Genomic DNA, 13,487 nt, shown 5'->3' with positions numbered 1-13,487 from the left:
TAGGTAAATTGAAGGTAAGACATATTGAAGCTTCCCAGACCACTCAAACATGGGATCATGAAATTACAATTCTGTCACTTATAAAAAAGAAAGCAACAATATAAAATTTGGTGTTCTGCTGAGTCACGATGATGGTCTTGAAAATTTAGTTGAGAGCTACCTGGTGGGGGTCTCTTTAAGGGTGCGCAGACTATCTGCCTCTATGAATCTTGTCCTCAAAGTGGTAGGTGATGAATTGGAAGGAAGAATGTCTGAGATATGGACGGTAGGGAGAGGAAGTGGTTGAAATTGGAAAGGAGATAAGAGGGTTTGAATAAAAAGGATGTGAAACCAACATTTACAAACTCAGTACACATGGCCCCAATGTTGTTGTAATACCACAGGCATGGGGAATAACAATAGGGCACAGAAAAAGGGGGGCTACACAGGTACATATAGTCAGTCTGTGCACGTTTGTATCTGCCTGTGTTTGCAAGAAACACTATAATAAAGCCAGAACTTTTGGCTTTCCTATGTTAGGTTCTTTTGGATGGGATTGTTTCCCCGTAGAAATAAATATCTTCTCAATCTCTGGCAATTCAACTATCACAGTTTACTGTATTTTCACACATGAAGGAGTATCACCTAACATCAGAGCTCTACCTTACACAGTACCACCCAGTACACAATGTTAGAATGTGTTCACCTAAAACACATACAACATTGTTTCTTGGGTCCTGTAGAAAAGATGATAAATGATAGCATTGAAAATTGATATTTGAAATTGGAAAGATACAGAGAGACAAAAAGAAGGCCAGGCCTGTCAGACAGTGGAGCCCTTAATAGCCCCAATCACTGGTCCGATCACTAAAAGTGGCAGTGCAGGTTTGAAGTTAGAGGTGGGCAGAAAACTCCGCTCCGCTGGCGAAGTGGAGAAAGCCAGTCACCCCAGTTTCCTCGCCCGGTCCCTGCTTCTGAAAGCAGCCAGGCCGGGGAGAGCCTCCCCAGCCCCTAGTGGACCCCTGTCCCCAGCGCCTGCACCATTGGCTGGCTTGCAGGACGTGGGGCTCCTGCTTCCCAGGGGCTCGACGGACGGAGCACAAGCCCCGGGCCCGGTCCCAGCTGCCAAACCCTAGCCAGGCCAGGGAGAGCCTCCACGGGCCCCGCTGGACCCCCTTTACTAGAGCCCGGACCCTCGGCTGGCTTGCAGGACAGGGGGCTTCCATACCCCAGTGGCCCACCGGACAGAGCACGAGGCCCGGGGCCAGTTCCAGTTTCCCAACCCTAGTCAGGCCAGGGAGAGCCTCCCAGGGCCCTGGTGGAACCCCGTCCCCAGCGCCCGGATCCTCGGACTGGCTTGCGGAACAGGGGGCTCCCGCACCCTGGGACAGAACATGAGCCCTGGGCCTGGTCCCAGCTTCCGAACCCTAGCCAGGCCAGGGAGAGCCTCCCAGGGCCCCGGTCGACCCCCATCCCCATTACCAGCACCAGGACCCTCAGCAGGCTTGCAGAACAGGGGGCTCCTGCACACTTGGACCCTGGGACGGAGCATTAGCCCTGGGCACAGTTGCAGCCTCTGAACCCTAGCCAGGCCTTGGAGAACCTCCCCGGCCCCCGGTGGACCCCGGTTCCCAGCTCCGGACTCTTACCTGGCTTGCAGGATGTGGGCTCCCACACCCTGGGACGGAGCACGAGCCCCTGGCCCGGTCACAGCTTCCGAACCCTAGCCAGGCCAGTGAGAGCCTCCCGGGCCCTGGTGGACCCCCGTCCCCAGCACCCGGACTCTCAGCTAGCTTGCAAGACGGGGGCTCCTACACCCTGGGACAGAAGTCAAGCCCCAGGCCTGGTCCCTGATTCTAAACGCTAGCAGGCCGGGAAGAACCTCCCAGGGCCCTGGTGGAACCCTGTCCCCAGCGCCTGGACCCTCGGATGGCTTGCAGGATGGGGGGCTCCTGCACCCTGGGATGGAGCATGAGCCCCGGACCTGGTCACAGCTTCTGAGCCCTAGCCAGACCAGGGCCCTGGTGGACCCCCGTCCCCAGCACCCGGACACTCGGCTGGTTGGCAAGGTGGGTGCTCCCGCACCCTGGGACCCTGAAACGGAGCACAAGCCTTGGGCCCGTCCCAGCTTCTTAACCCTAGCCAGGCCAGGGAGAGCCTCCCCGGGCCCTGGTGGGTCCCGTCCTCAACGCCCGGACCCTCAGCTGGCTTGCAGGATGAGGGGCTCCCGCACCCTGGGACAGAGCACGAGCACGTTCCCAGCTTCTGAAACCTCACTAGGCTGGGGAGAGCCTCCCCGGGCCCCAGGCCCCGGTAGACCCCTGTCCGCAGCGCTCGGACCCTCAGCTAGCTTGCAGGACGGGAGACTCCTGCACCACGGTGCCCGCCGGATGGAGCACAGCCCCGGGCCTGGTCCCAGCTTCCCAACCCTAGCCAGGCCTTAGAGAACCTCCCTGGCCCCCGGTGGGCCCCCATCCCCAGCGCCCGGACTCTTACCTGGCTTGCAGGATTTGGGCTCCCGCACCCTGGGACGGAGCACGAGCCCCTGGCCTGGTCACAGCTTCTGAACCCTAGCCAGGCCAGTGAGAGCCACCTGGGCACTGGTGGACCCCCGTCCCCAGCACCCGGACTCTCAGCTGGCTTGCAGGACGGGGGCTCCGACACCCTGGGACAGAAGTCAAGCCCCAGGCCTGGTCCCAGATTCCAAACCCTAGCAGGCCGGGAAGAACCTCCCAGGGCCCTGGTGGAACCCTGTCCCCAGCGCCTGGACCCTCGGATGGCTTGCAGGATGGGGGGCTCCTGCAACCTGGGATGGAGCATGAGCCCCGGACCTGGTCACAGCTTCTGAACCCTAGCCAGACCAGGGCCCTGGTGGACCCCCGTCCCCAGCACCCGGACACTCGGCTGGCTGGCAAGGTGGGGGGCTCCCGCACCCTGGGACCCTGAAACGGAGCACAAGCCTTGGGCCCGTCCCAGCTTCTTAACCCTAGCCAGGCTAGGGAGAGCCTCCCCGGGCCCTGGTGGAACCCGTCCCCAGCGCCCAGACCCTCGGCTGGCTTGCAGGATGAGGGGCTCCCGCACCCTGGGACACAGCACGAGCCCGGTCCCAGCTTCTGAAACCTCACCATGCTAGGGAGAGCCTCCCCGGGCCCCCGGTAGACCCCCGTCCGCAGCGCTCGGACCCTCAGCTACCTTGCAGGACGGGAGACTCCTGCACCACGGAGCCCGCCGGATGGAGCACAGCCCCGGGCCTGGTCCCAGCTTCCCAACCTTAGTCAGCCCAGGGAGAGCCTCCCAGGGCCCTGGTGGAACCCCGTTCCCAGTGCCCGGATCCTCGGACTGGCTTGCGGAGTGGGGGGCTCCCGCACCCTGGGACAGAACATGATCCCTGGGCCTGGTCCCAGCTTCCGAACCCTAGCCAGGCCAGGGAGAGCCTCCCAAGGCCCCGGTCAACCCCCATCCCCATTCCCAGCACCAGGACCCTCAGCAGGCTTGCAGAACAGGGGGATCCTGCACACTTGGACCCTGGGACGGAGCATGAGCCCCGGGCACAGTTGCAGCCCCTGAACCCTAGCCAGGCCTTGGAGAACCTCCCCGGCCCCCGGTGGACCCCGTCCCCAGCGCCCGGACTCTTACCTGGCTTGCAGGATGTGGGCTCCCGCACCCTGGGACGGAGCACGAGCCCCTGGCCTGGTCACAGCTTCCGAACCCTAGCCAGGCCAGTGAGAGCCTCCCGGGTCCTGGTGGACCCCAGTCCCCAGCACCCGGACTCTCAGCTGACTTGCAGGACGGGGGCTCCTACACCCTGGGACAGAAGTCAAGCCCCAGCTTGCAGGACGTGGGGCTCCTGATTCCCAGGGGCTCGACGGACGGAGCACAAGCCCCGGGCCCGGTCCCTGTTGCCAAACCCTAGCCAGGCCAGGGTGAGCCTCCACGGGCCCCGCTGGACCCCCTTTACTAGAGCCCGGTCCCTCGGCTGGCTTGCAGGACAGGGGGCTTCCATACCCCAGTGGCCCACCGGACAGAGCACGAGGCCCGGGGCCAGTTCCAGTTTCCCAACCCTAGTCAGGCCAGGGAGAGCCTCCCAGGGCCCTGGTGGAACCCCGTCCCCAGTGCCCGGATCCTCGGACTGGCTTGCGGAACAGGGGGCTCCCGCACCCTGGGACAGAACATGTGCCCTGGGCCTGGTCCCAGCTTCCGAACCCTAGCCAGGCCAGGGAGAGCCTCCCAGGGCCCCGGTCGATCCCCATCCCCATCACCAGCACCAGGACCCTCAGCAGGCTTGCAGAACAGGGGGCTCCTGCACACTTGGACCCTGGGACGGAGCATTAGCCCTGGGCACAGTTGCAGCCTCTGAACCCTAGCCAGGCCTTAGAGAACCTCCCCGGCCCCCGGTGGACCCCAGTCCCCAGCTCCGGACTCTTACCTGGCTTGCAGGATGTGGGCTCCCGCACCCTGGGACGGAGCACGAGCCCCTGGCCCGGTCACAGCTTCCGAACCCTAGCCAGGCCAGTGAGAGCCTCCCGGGCCCTGGTGGACCCCCGTCCCCAGCACCCGGACTCTCAGCTAGCTTGCAGGACGGGGGCTCCTACACCCTGGGACAGAAGTCAAGCCCCAGGCCTGGTCCCTGATTCTAAACCCTAGCAGACATCTGCGTTATCGTTTGACAAATGTACTGCCCCAGTCAAACTCCCCACCTGCCACTGTTCCCAGAGCGGGTTGTGGCGCCAAAGGAGAGAGCCCCACGGGGCTCGCGCCCCCCCCCGGCTCACCGGGTAAGTGAAAAAATGAGATGAATAATTGTATTCTGTGTGTGAGGTCTGTACACAGCTCAAGCATATATTACACTGACAAAATTCACATATAGGTTTGGAAAAGTAGATACGCCCATGGAAGTTTCAAGAGTGCTAAGTGCTTGTACTCCAGCTTTGCTGAATACATACAACTCACATGTCCCACACGTGTCTAGACACTTAACTTGCACTGTAATTTGAGCAGGGTAAAGTGCACACATATATCCAAGAAGTGCATTAAAAGTAGTGTGAGGTACAGTAAAAATTTCAGAATGTAAGCAAAAAAGCACATGTTTTTCTTATCCTAATATATGCGTCAATTGTATGTAACACGAATCAGCTGGATTATTTATTGACTGCGTGACTCTCTAATGTATTCGTGATGATAAAATGCATAGGAAGAGCTCTTTAAAGTAGTGTCACGTGGGCCCGGCTCACGCGGCTGCACGGAGTAACTTTGCAATGCCAAATGTTAGTCAACTATCAGTGTTTAACAGAAGTGGAGTTTTGTACTTTAGAAATGGACTGTTACCTCAAATGATACATTGCTGCTGCCCCATAAGCAACAAACAGTGAATGGAATTTACTGTTGAGTCTCCCTGGCTTAAATACAGACCGAGCTCTACATGTCCATGTTGCAGAGAGCCATCTGGGCTCTCCTCTACAATGTAACACGGGCATGCACTCCTCGAGCGGGCTCGTCCCGAGGAGATAAATAAACGCCGGAAGACCGCTCAGGGTCTTACTGCCACACACAGCAACACGAGTGGCGTGTTATCATTTCAGCGCTGCGCAAGGCCAATCTGCTCTAGCCCACGCCCCGCTACACTGGCGACGAGGCCTGTTGAACTCTTGTGCCTCATCCGCCTCACCTGCGAGGCCAGCGACAGTGCTCCACGCCGTCTGAGAAAGCTCTGCTGCCCGGTGTGCTGTGGTGGCTGCTCACGTGCCCACCGCGACAGCCCTGCATCTGCCTTTCATCAGCGCTGACACCAGATCCTCTGAACAGCACTCCCTGCTGCTACTGTGGGGTAAATGCGGCCGCTCATGTGCTTTAGCGGGCGCATAGGAGGAAGATTGCAGCTCAGCCACGCCCCATCGGCTGTAACACCTGGTGCGCTCCCCGCACCCTGCTGTGAATGGAGACGCGCTCCCTGAAGCCACATGGGAGCGCGCTACGACTGCCGGTCTGCTGCTGCGCCTGATCGCAGGCTGAGGGTGTGTCAGAAAGAAATAAAAAGTCCGTTGGCACGGGAAGACCCTGCTGTCCCTGCATCACCCGTATGCTGGCTGAGCCCTGGAACTGGGCCCAGGTGCTGCTGGTAAAGCCACGCCACCAGTCGCCAAAAGAAAAAAAAACAAGCATGGGCCGCGCTGCAGTAAAGCCGCACAGCAGTGAAAGTGGCAGCAGGGGGAGGGGCATGGGCGATTTCTTTTCGGGAGCGTGCGACCATATGGCGCCACCATATGGTGCCACCATATGGCGCCACGCAATCCCGAAAGGAAATCACCAAGATGTGCACAAGTTGCATTGCAAACAATGCAACGCGTGCACTTCTTTGCTGAAAAAGCTCTGCCGATGGCATTAGGTCTCCTCCTATGCAACTCATGTGCGCTGCAAAAAAAAACGATTTTGTACATACATACCTATTTGCAATTCTCAAATAGTGATTTCTTAAAAATCAGCTTGATGATACATATGGCCCCAAATCTTGTGTCAACTATAAACCTATATGTTAAAACATTATGCTTTATAAGGGTGACGTGTGCTGCAAGAAAGTGTACATCTCAGTATAAGCTTGATACTCAATTATCCATGAATACTTGGTACATTTTAAGAGTGTCCATTAAAGTAGCCAGGCCAACATTGTTCTTGAATGGGAATGACCTTTGCAAACCTAAATCAGCCAGAACAACATCATTACATAGAGGCCAAATACCACAACATTCTATGATAAAGCCATGAAATTTTACAGTGTTGCATTTTGTGAGATCTTTGATTTGCTGTGACAGATCCTGATAATATTTCACTTTACTCTCATACGCTAATTCAAGGGAATTCTGTGAGTTTTCATATCGAATTGAAACATCAATTCGACCGCTGTATCACTTTTGGTAAACACTACATCTGGGGGCATATTATCAAGGGATTTATCTCTGCTTTTTAGGCTTTAAAAGCCAAGAAAGCGGAGATAAAATTATCTCCCTATCAGCAACAGGGTGCTAACACGCAAAATCGCATGTTAGCACCCTTTTTCTCTACGTTTCCCCTTGCATCTCTAATGAGATGCAAAGGGGGCGTTTCAGAGAAAAATAATAGGAGAAATGGTGTTAAGCAACATTTCTCCCATTATCAAGGATATCGCTAACCCTGTTAGTGATAAAAAAAGCAGCGCTAACCGCGCTAACCGCTAATCCTTTGTGCTTGTTGGAGACATGTTTTCTCAGTTCTTTAAAAGTTCCCATTATGTCTCCACACAAGTCACATTTATATTTTTCATTTGGGTACTTCCAATAAGTGACTTTTTTGTGTAGTCACTTTTCTTTGTTACTACATCTTTGCTGACCTCGTACACATCGGGTAGATTTTCAAAGTTTGCTGTACCAATGTCATTCTTGGCTGAGGAGGCCACAAACTCGATAGATTTGCTGAGGTCTATTGTTGTGTCTTCTTCTGCTACGGAGAGTGAACTAGGGCCTATATCGTGATCTGAATCATTATTGCTTGTTGCATTGTTTGAAGTGGGTGCTGGATTGTCAAATTCAGTGAGGAGGTTAATGATTTCTGGAAAGACAGCACCTCCTTACGCCATCTTAACGGGGTTTTTATTCTCCAGGAACTACCCCATCTGGAATTGGGTTTGTTTGCTTCGCCATTTCTCACTATCACGCTCGCTGCCATGATAGAACCTTGTTTGGCCTGCCTCTATATGCTTCTCTACGCAGAGTGTAGCACTTCAGAGGCAGTTACCGGCGGGACCACTGAGAGGTAAAGGCCACTACAACCGAGAAAGGCCACTACAACCGTGCCTCATAGAATTTCTTCACTTTGACATTCGGAGCACTGGGCAGAAATCACATCGCGTCAACATTCGCCTCAGGCCTTCTAGATGCTTTGTTTTAATTAAACAGTTGGATTCCCCTGGTCCGCACCAGTTAGTCAGCTGGTATGTGCCAGCTGAGGCAGAATGCCGGCCCGCACCCCCGGGGAGGGGGCATGGAGATAGGCAACCACCAAAGCTGGGGCGATCCACAGGAAGGGCCTGGCTCCCATCCAGAGTCGCCACGGCCCCGGAGGGTGGTGCCTCATGCAGCCTCGGCACGCACCCAGCCCTGCTTCATGCCCTAGCCCGAGTGACCCAGCCCTTAGAGCCAATCCTTATCCCAAAGTTATGGATATGACTTGCCGACTTCCCTTACCAACATTGTCCCAACATGCCAGAGGCTGTTCACCTTGGAGAACTGCTGTGGATATGGGCATGGCCCGGCGCGAGATTTACACCATCTCCCCCAGATTATCAAGGACCAGTGAGAGCTCACTGGATGCTGCCAGAACCGCAATGCTTTCTAAGGCTCAGGCCCCCCTCCCGGGGCGAACCCATTCCAGGGTGCCCTGCCCTTCACAAAGAAAAGAGAACTCTCCCCGCAGTCTTCTCCTTGATCGTTTGCGTTACCTCACTGGATGCCGTGAAGGCGCCTGTCTCCTCCACTCCGGATTTAGGGATCTGAACCAAACTCCCTTTCGATTGGCCGAGGGCAACGGAGGCCATCGCCCGTCCCTTCCGAATGGCACCCGCCCATCTCTTAGGACCAACTGACCCATGTGCAACTGCTGTTCACATGGAACCCTTCTCCACTTTGCCCTTCAAAGTTTTCGTTGGAATATTTGCTACTACCCCCAAGATCTGTACCTGCAGCGGTTCCACCCAGGCCCTTGCCCAAGGCTTCTGTGCGCACCGCAGTGGCCCTCCTACTCATCGTGGCTCAGCCCCACGACTCTCAGCGCCGGCGACGGCCGGGTATTGGCCAGACGCTCCAGCGCGATCCATTTTCAGGGGTAATTGATTTGGCAGTTGAATTGTTACACACTCCTTAGCGGATTCCATCTTCCATGGCCACCGTCCTTCTGTCTATATCAACCAACACCTTTTCTGGGATCTGATGAGCATCGGCATCGGGCACCTTAACCTGGCATTCAGTTCATCCCACAGCGCCAGTTATGCTTACCAAAAGTGGCCCACTAGGCACTTGCATTCCATACCCGGCTCCACGCAAGTGAGCCGGGCTTCTTACCCATTTAAGTTTGAGAGTAGGTTGATCCCGTTTCGGCCCCAAGCCCTCTAACCATTCGCTTTACCAGATAAGACTGGGGCTCCGAGCGCCAGCTATCCTGAGGGAGACTTTGGAGGGAGCCAGTTACTAGATGGTTTGATTAGTCTGCCCCCCTATATACCCAGGTTGGATGACCGATTTGCCCATCAGGACCGCTACGGACACCACCAGAGTTTCCTCTGGCTTTGCCCTGCCCAGACATAGTTCACCATCTTTCGGGTCCTATCACTCATGCTCATGCTCCACCTAACCGACGGAGAGGGCGAGATGGGCCGGTGGTGCACCCACCGCTGGCAGCGTGGCAGGATCCCTCCTCAGCAGGCGTGCACCGGCCCTCACCTTCATTGCACCACAGGGTTTTGCTCGGCCCTCCGACTCACGCACATTCTAGATTCTTTGGTCCGTGTTTTAAGCTGGGTCGTGTGGGTAATCGACATCACCGCAGATCCCTTGTGCCCTGCCTGGGACATGCCCAGCAGCACAATGCGGTCGGGAGCACTAAGAACAGTCCACCTCAGTCAACACACAGTCGTGCCGGGAGCAGGGGGCCACGTCGCCACTTCAACCACCTCAGCATGCCCCAAGGGGTGGCCAGGAACAGGTGCCCGGTGGAGGGCACGGAGGCGGTTGAATCTTGCTTGGCCCTGCGGACACGGTGAAACTGCTTCCAGGGGGGCTGTAACACCCTCCTCCAGAGTGGAGGGCCACCTGCCACCCCGAAGCCTTCCCAGCCGACCCGGAGCCAGTCACGGTGCACTGCCGCAAAGGAAATGCACTCTGCGGGGGCGGGATAGGGTCCAGGTGCCGGTCTCATCGAGGGGCTCCGGAACTCCCAGGCTACCGACCTTCCCGCGTAGTGAATCCTCCAGGCAGACTGCACAGACCGAGCCCGTTTACCTCTCGACTGCTTCACGCCCTCTCGAAATCTCTCTTCAAAGATCTTTTTAACTTTCCTTTACGGTACTTGTTGGCTATCGGTCTCGCACCCGTTTTTAGCCTTAGATGGAGTTTACCACTCGCTTTGGGCTGCATTCCCAAGCAACCTGACTCTGAGAAGACCCGATCCTGGCGTGCTAGTGGCTGCTACGCTGCCTAACACAATCGGTGGGGTGAGACTCGATCAGAAGGACTTGGGTCCCCTGAGCGACACCGGGGAGTCAGTCTTCTGTATGCTACATTTCCCGCGCCCGCCACCGGGCGGGAATTTGGCGTGGGGCTCTTCCATCTTTACTCGCCATTACTAAGGAAACCCTGGTTAGGTTTGTTTTCCTCCGCTTGGTAATATGCTTAAATTCTGTGGGTCATCACGTCTGATCTGAGGTCGTAGTCGGAATAAAACACCAAAGAGTTAAGCAGGAGCCAGGGAAGGTCAGTTCCGTGCCAGAGCAGGGGCCTGGAGTCCCAGCAGTGCGTGCTCTCTTTCCCTGGATCAGATCAGGAGGGGTTTCACCCTAGCTGGGAAGCTGACTGCAGAGATGGGTGCCTGAGGCTCGTGCGCGCTGGCAACTGGTGGGATACCACTGACAGCCATGCACAGCACGTAGGCAGGCATGTCGGGACAGGCCCGGGGCGGACCGGTCACCAGACCTCTTCTCAGCGCTAGGCACGCCGGCGGCGTACCTCCGTGGTAGGACCCGGTGACCTTGTGGGGGGACGAAGAGAAGCGGAACAAACCCTGCGACAGCCCCAGCCGTGTCCTGTGGAAGCCCCGGGGCAAATTGATGATTAAGCGTCCCTCAGACAGGCGTAGCCCCGGGAGGAACCCGGGGCCACAAGGTACATTTGAAGTGTCGATGATCAATGTGTCCTGCAATTCACACTAATTCTAGCAAGCCGGGTGATCTACCGCCAAGAGTCACAGGCAACTTTTTGAAAAACGTTCGCCCACCTGTGGGTGCAGGAGAGGTGAGTGGAAGGCAATGCCGTCATCTGCCGCCCGCGCAGCGAGATGGTCCGGGCACCCTGTTCAAGGCTTCCTCTCTGGGAGTCAGACTGCACCAGGACTCGGGCGCAGGATGCCTAGCCGGTGCCAGGGCCTTTTGAGGGGGGGTGGTACCAGCCTGGAGCTGCACTACCATTCAGTTTCCCCCCTCATAGGGGGGGTCATGCTGGGTGAGCTTGGGTTCCATCTCAGAGAGGGACAGGGGATGGGGGCCACCCCGTCCCTGGTCCCAAACGCATCGGTTGGGCCCTCCCCGGGGGGAAGAGGCCCACCAAAGTCCCGATCCTCACCCGAGTACCCCATGCAGCTGCAGACTACTCTGCCTACAGTGTGTGCTTGCAGGAGGCAGCCAAGGGCTTTTTGCTGACACCGTCGGTCTCTCAGGACACTCAGCCGTTAATGATCCTTCCGCAGGTTCACCTACTGAAATCTTGTCATGACTTTTGCTTCCTCTAAATAGTCAAGTTTGATCGTCATCTCGGCGCTCTGCCAGGGTCATGGCCGACCCCGGTTGGGCCGATCCGAGTACCTCACTAAACCATCCAATCGATAGTAGCGGTGGGTGGTGTGTACAAAGGGCAGGGACTTAATCAACGCAAGCTTATGACCCGCACTTACTGGGAATTCCTCGTTCATGGGAAATAATTGATATACCCAATCCCTATCATGAACGGGGCTCAGCGGGTTACCTGCACCTGTTGGTGAAGGGTAGACAAACACTGATCCATTCAGTGTAGCACACGTGCAGCCCCAGAAATCTAAGGGCATCACAGAACTGTTATTGCTTGATCTCGTGTTGCTGAACGCCACTTGTACCTCTAAGAAGTTGGACGCCAACCGCTAGGGGTCAGGTAACCAGTTAGCATGGAGGAGTCTTGTTCATTATGGGAATTAACCAGACAAATCACTCCACCAACTAAGAACGGCCATGCACCACCACCCACAGAATCGAGAAAGAACTATCAATATCTCAATCCTTTCTGTGTCCAGGCCGGGTGAGGTTTCCCATGTTGAGTCAAATTAAGCTCCACTCTTGGTGGTGCATTTCCGTCAATTCCTTTAAGTTTCAGCTTTGCAACCATACTCCCCCCAGAAGCCAAAGACTTTGGTTTCCTGGAAGCTGCTTGGCAGGTCATGGGAACAATGCCACTGGATCTCTAGTCGGCATTGTTTATGGTCGGAACTACGCCGGTATCTGATCGTCTTCGAACCTCTGACTTTCGCTCTGGATTAATGAAAACATTCTTGGCAAATGCTTTCACTTTGGTTCGTCTTACGCTGGTCCAAGAATTTCCCCTCTAGTGGCACAATACGAAGGCTGTCCCTCTTAATCATGCCCCTAGTTCCAAAAACCAACAAAATAGAACTGGAGTCCGATTCCATTATTCCTAGCTGAAATATTCAGGCGACTGGACTGCTTTGAACACTCTACTTTTTTCAAAGTAAACTCTTCAGACCCCCAGGACACTCCACTCAGTCAAGAGTTTCAAGGGGGCACCAAGAGGCAGGGGCTGGGACAGGCGGTAGCTCGCTTCACGGCGGACCGCCAGCTCGATCCCAAGACCCAACTACAAGCTTTTTAACTGCAGCACCTTTAATATACGCTATTGGAGCTGGAATTACTGTGGCTGCTGGCACCAGACTTGCTCTCCAAAGGATCCTCATTAAAGGATGATTTAAAGTGTACTCATTTCAATTACAGGGCCACAAAAAACTCCTGTATTGTTATTTTTCCTCACCACCTCCTAGAGTCGGGAGTGAATAATTTGCCCGCCTGCTGCCTTCCTTGGATGTGGTAGGCGTTTCTCAGGCTCCCTCTCCAAAATCGAACCCTGATTCCCCATTACTCGTGGTCACCATGGTAGGTACAGAAGTACCATCGGAAGTTGATAGGATAGTCATCCAAATGTAACGTCGCTGTCCCAGGGAGGTGCGATCGGTCTGAGGTTATCTAGAGTCACCAAAGCAGCCGGGCGAACGCAAATTGGTCTTGGTCTAATAAATGCATGCATCCTGGGAGGTCAGCACGCGTCGGCATGTCTTATCTCTAGAATTATCACAGTTATCCAAGTAACAGATGGAGCGCTCAAAGGAACCATAACTGATTTATTGAGCCATTCACAGTTTTACAGTACCAGCCGTGTGTACTTACACGTGCATGACTTAATCTTTTAGACAAGACAAGCATATGCTACTGGCAGGATCAACCAGGTAGCCGCACCTGCTGATGTGGTGCGGCCGCGTGCCCATCTCCACAACTGGCAACCATCACACACCCCTCCCTCTCGGAAGCCTGCCAAGGGAAGGAGCCCACTTGCCATTGGGGGAAGGCTCACTGGAGAGGTGTGGAGAGGTGCGATTGCATTGGCACCAGCAGCCCCAGCCTTCTCCCCCAGGAGGGAGAGGCGGGCCGAGGCCACGCAGCAGGTCCTGGGTTGGAC

The 13,487-nt window shown here is 55.8% G+C and overlaps 2 pseudogenes; both read right to left on the bottom strand.

Annotated features, from left to right (window-relative positions):
* Positions 1 to 8,208: 8,208 nt before the first annotated feature.
* LOC147665071 (28S ribosomal RNA) lies at positions 8,209 to 10,405 on the bottom strand (annotated as a pseudogene).
* Positions 10,406 to 11,443: 1,038 nt separating this feature from the next.
* LOC147665070 (18S ribosomal RNA) lies at positions 11,444 to 13,260 on the bottom strand (annotated as a pseudogene).
* Between the last annotated feature and the right edge of the window lie 227 nt (positions 13,261 to 13,487).

Source organism: Lissotriton vulgaris, unplaced genomic scaffold (assembly GCF_964263255.1).
Source record: "Lissotriton vulgaris unplaced genomic scaffold, aLisVul1.2 SCAFFOLD_9492, whole genome shotgun sequence".
NCBI classification, from domain to species: Eukaryota; Metazoa; Chordata; class Amphibia; order Caudata; family Salamandridae; genus Lissotriton; species Lissotriton vulgaris.
Note: the sequence above shows the minus strand (reverse complement) of the source record. Positions and strands in the feature narration are given on the sequence as shown.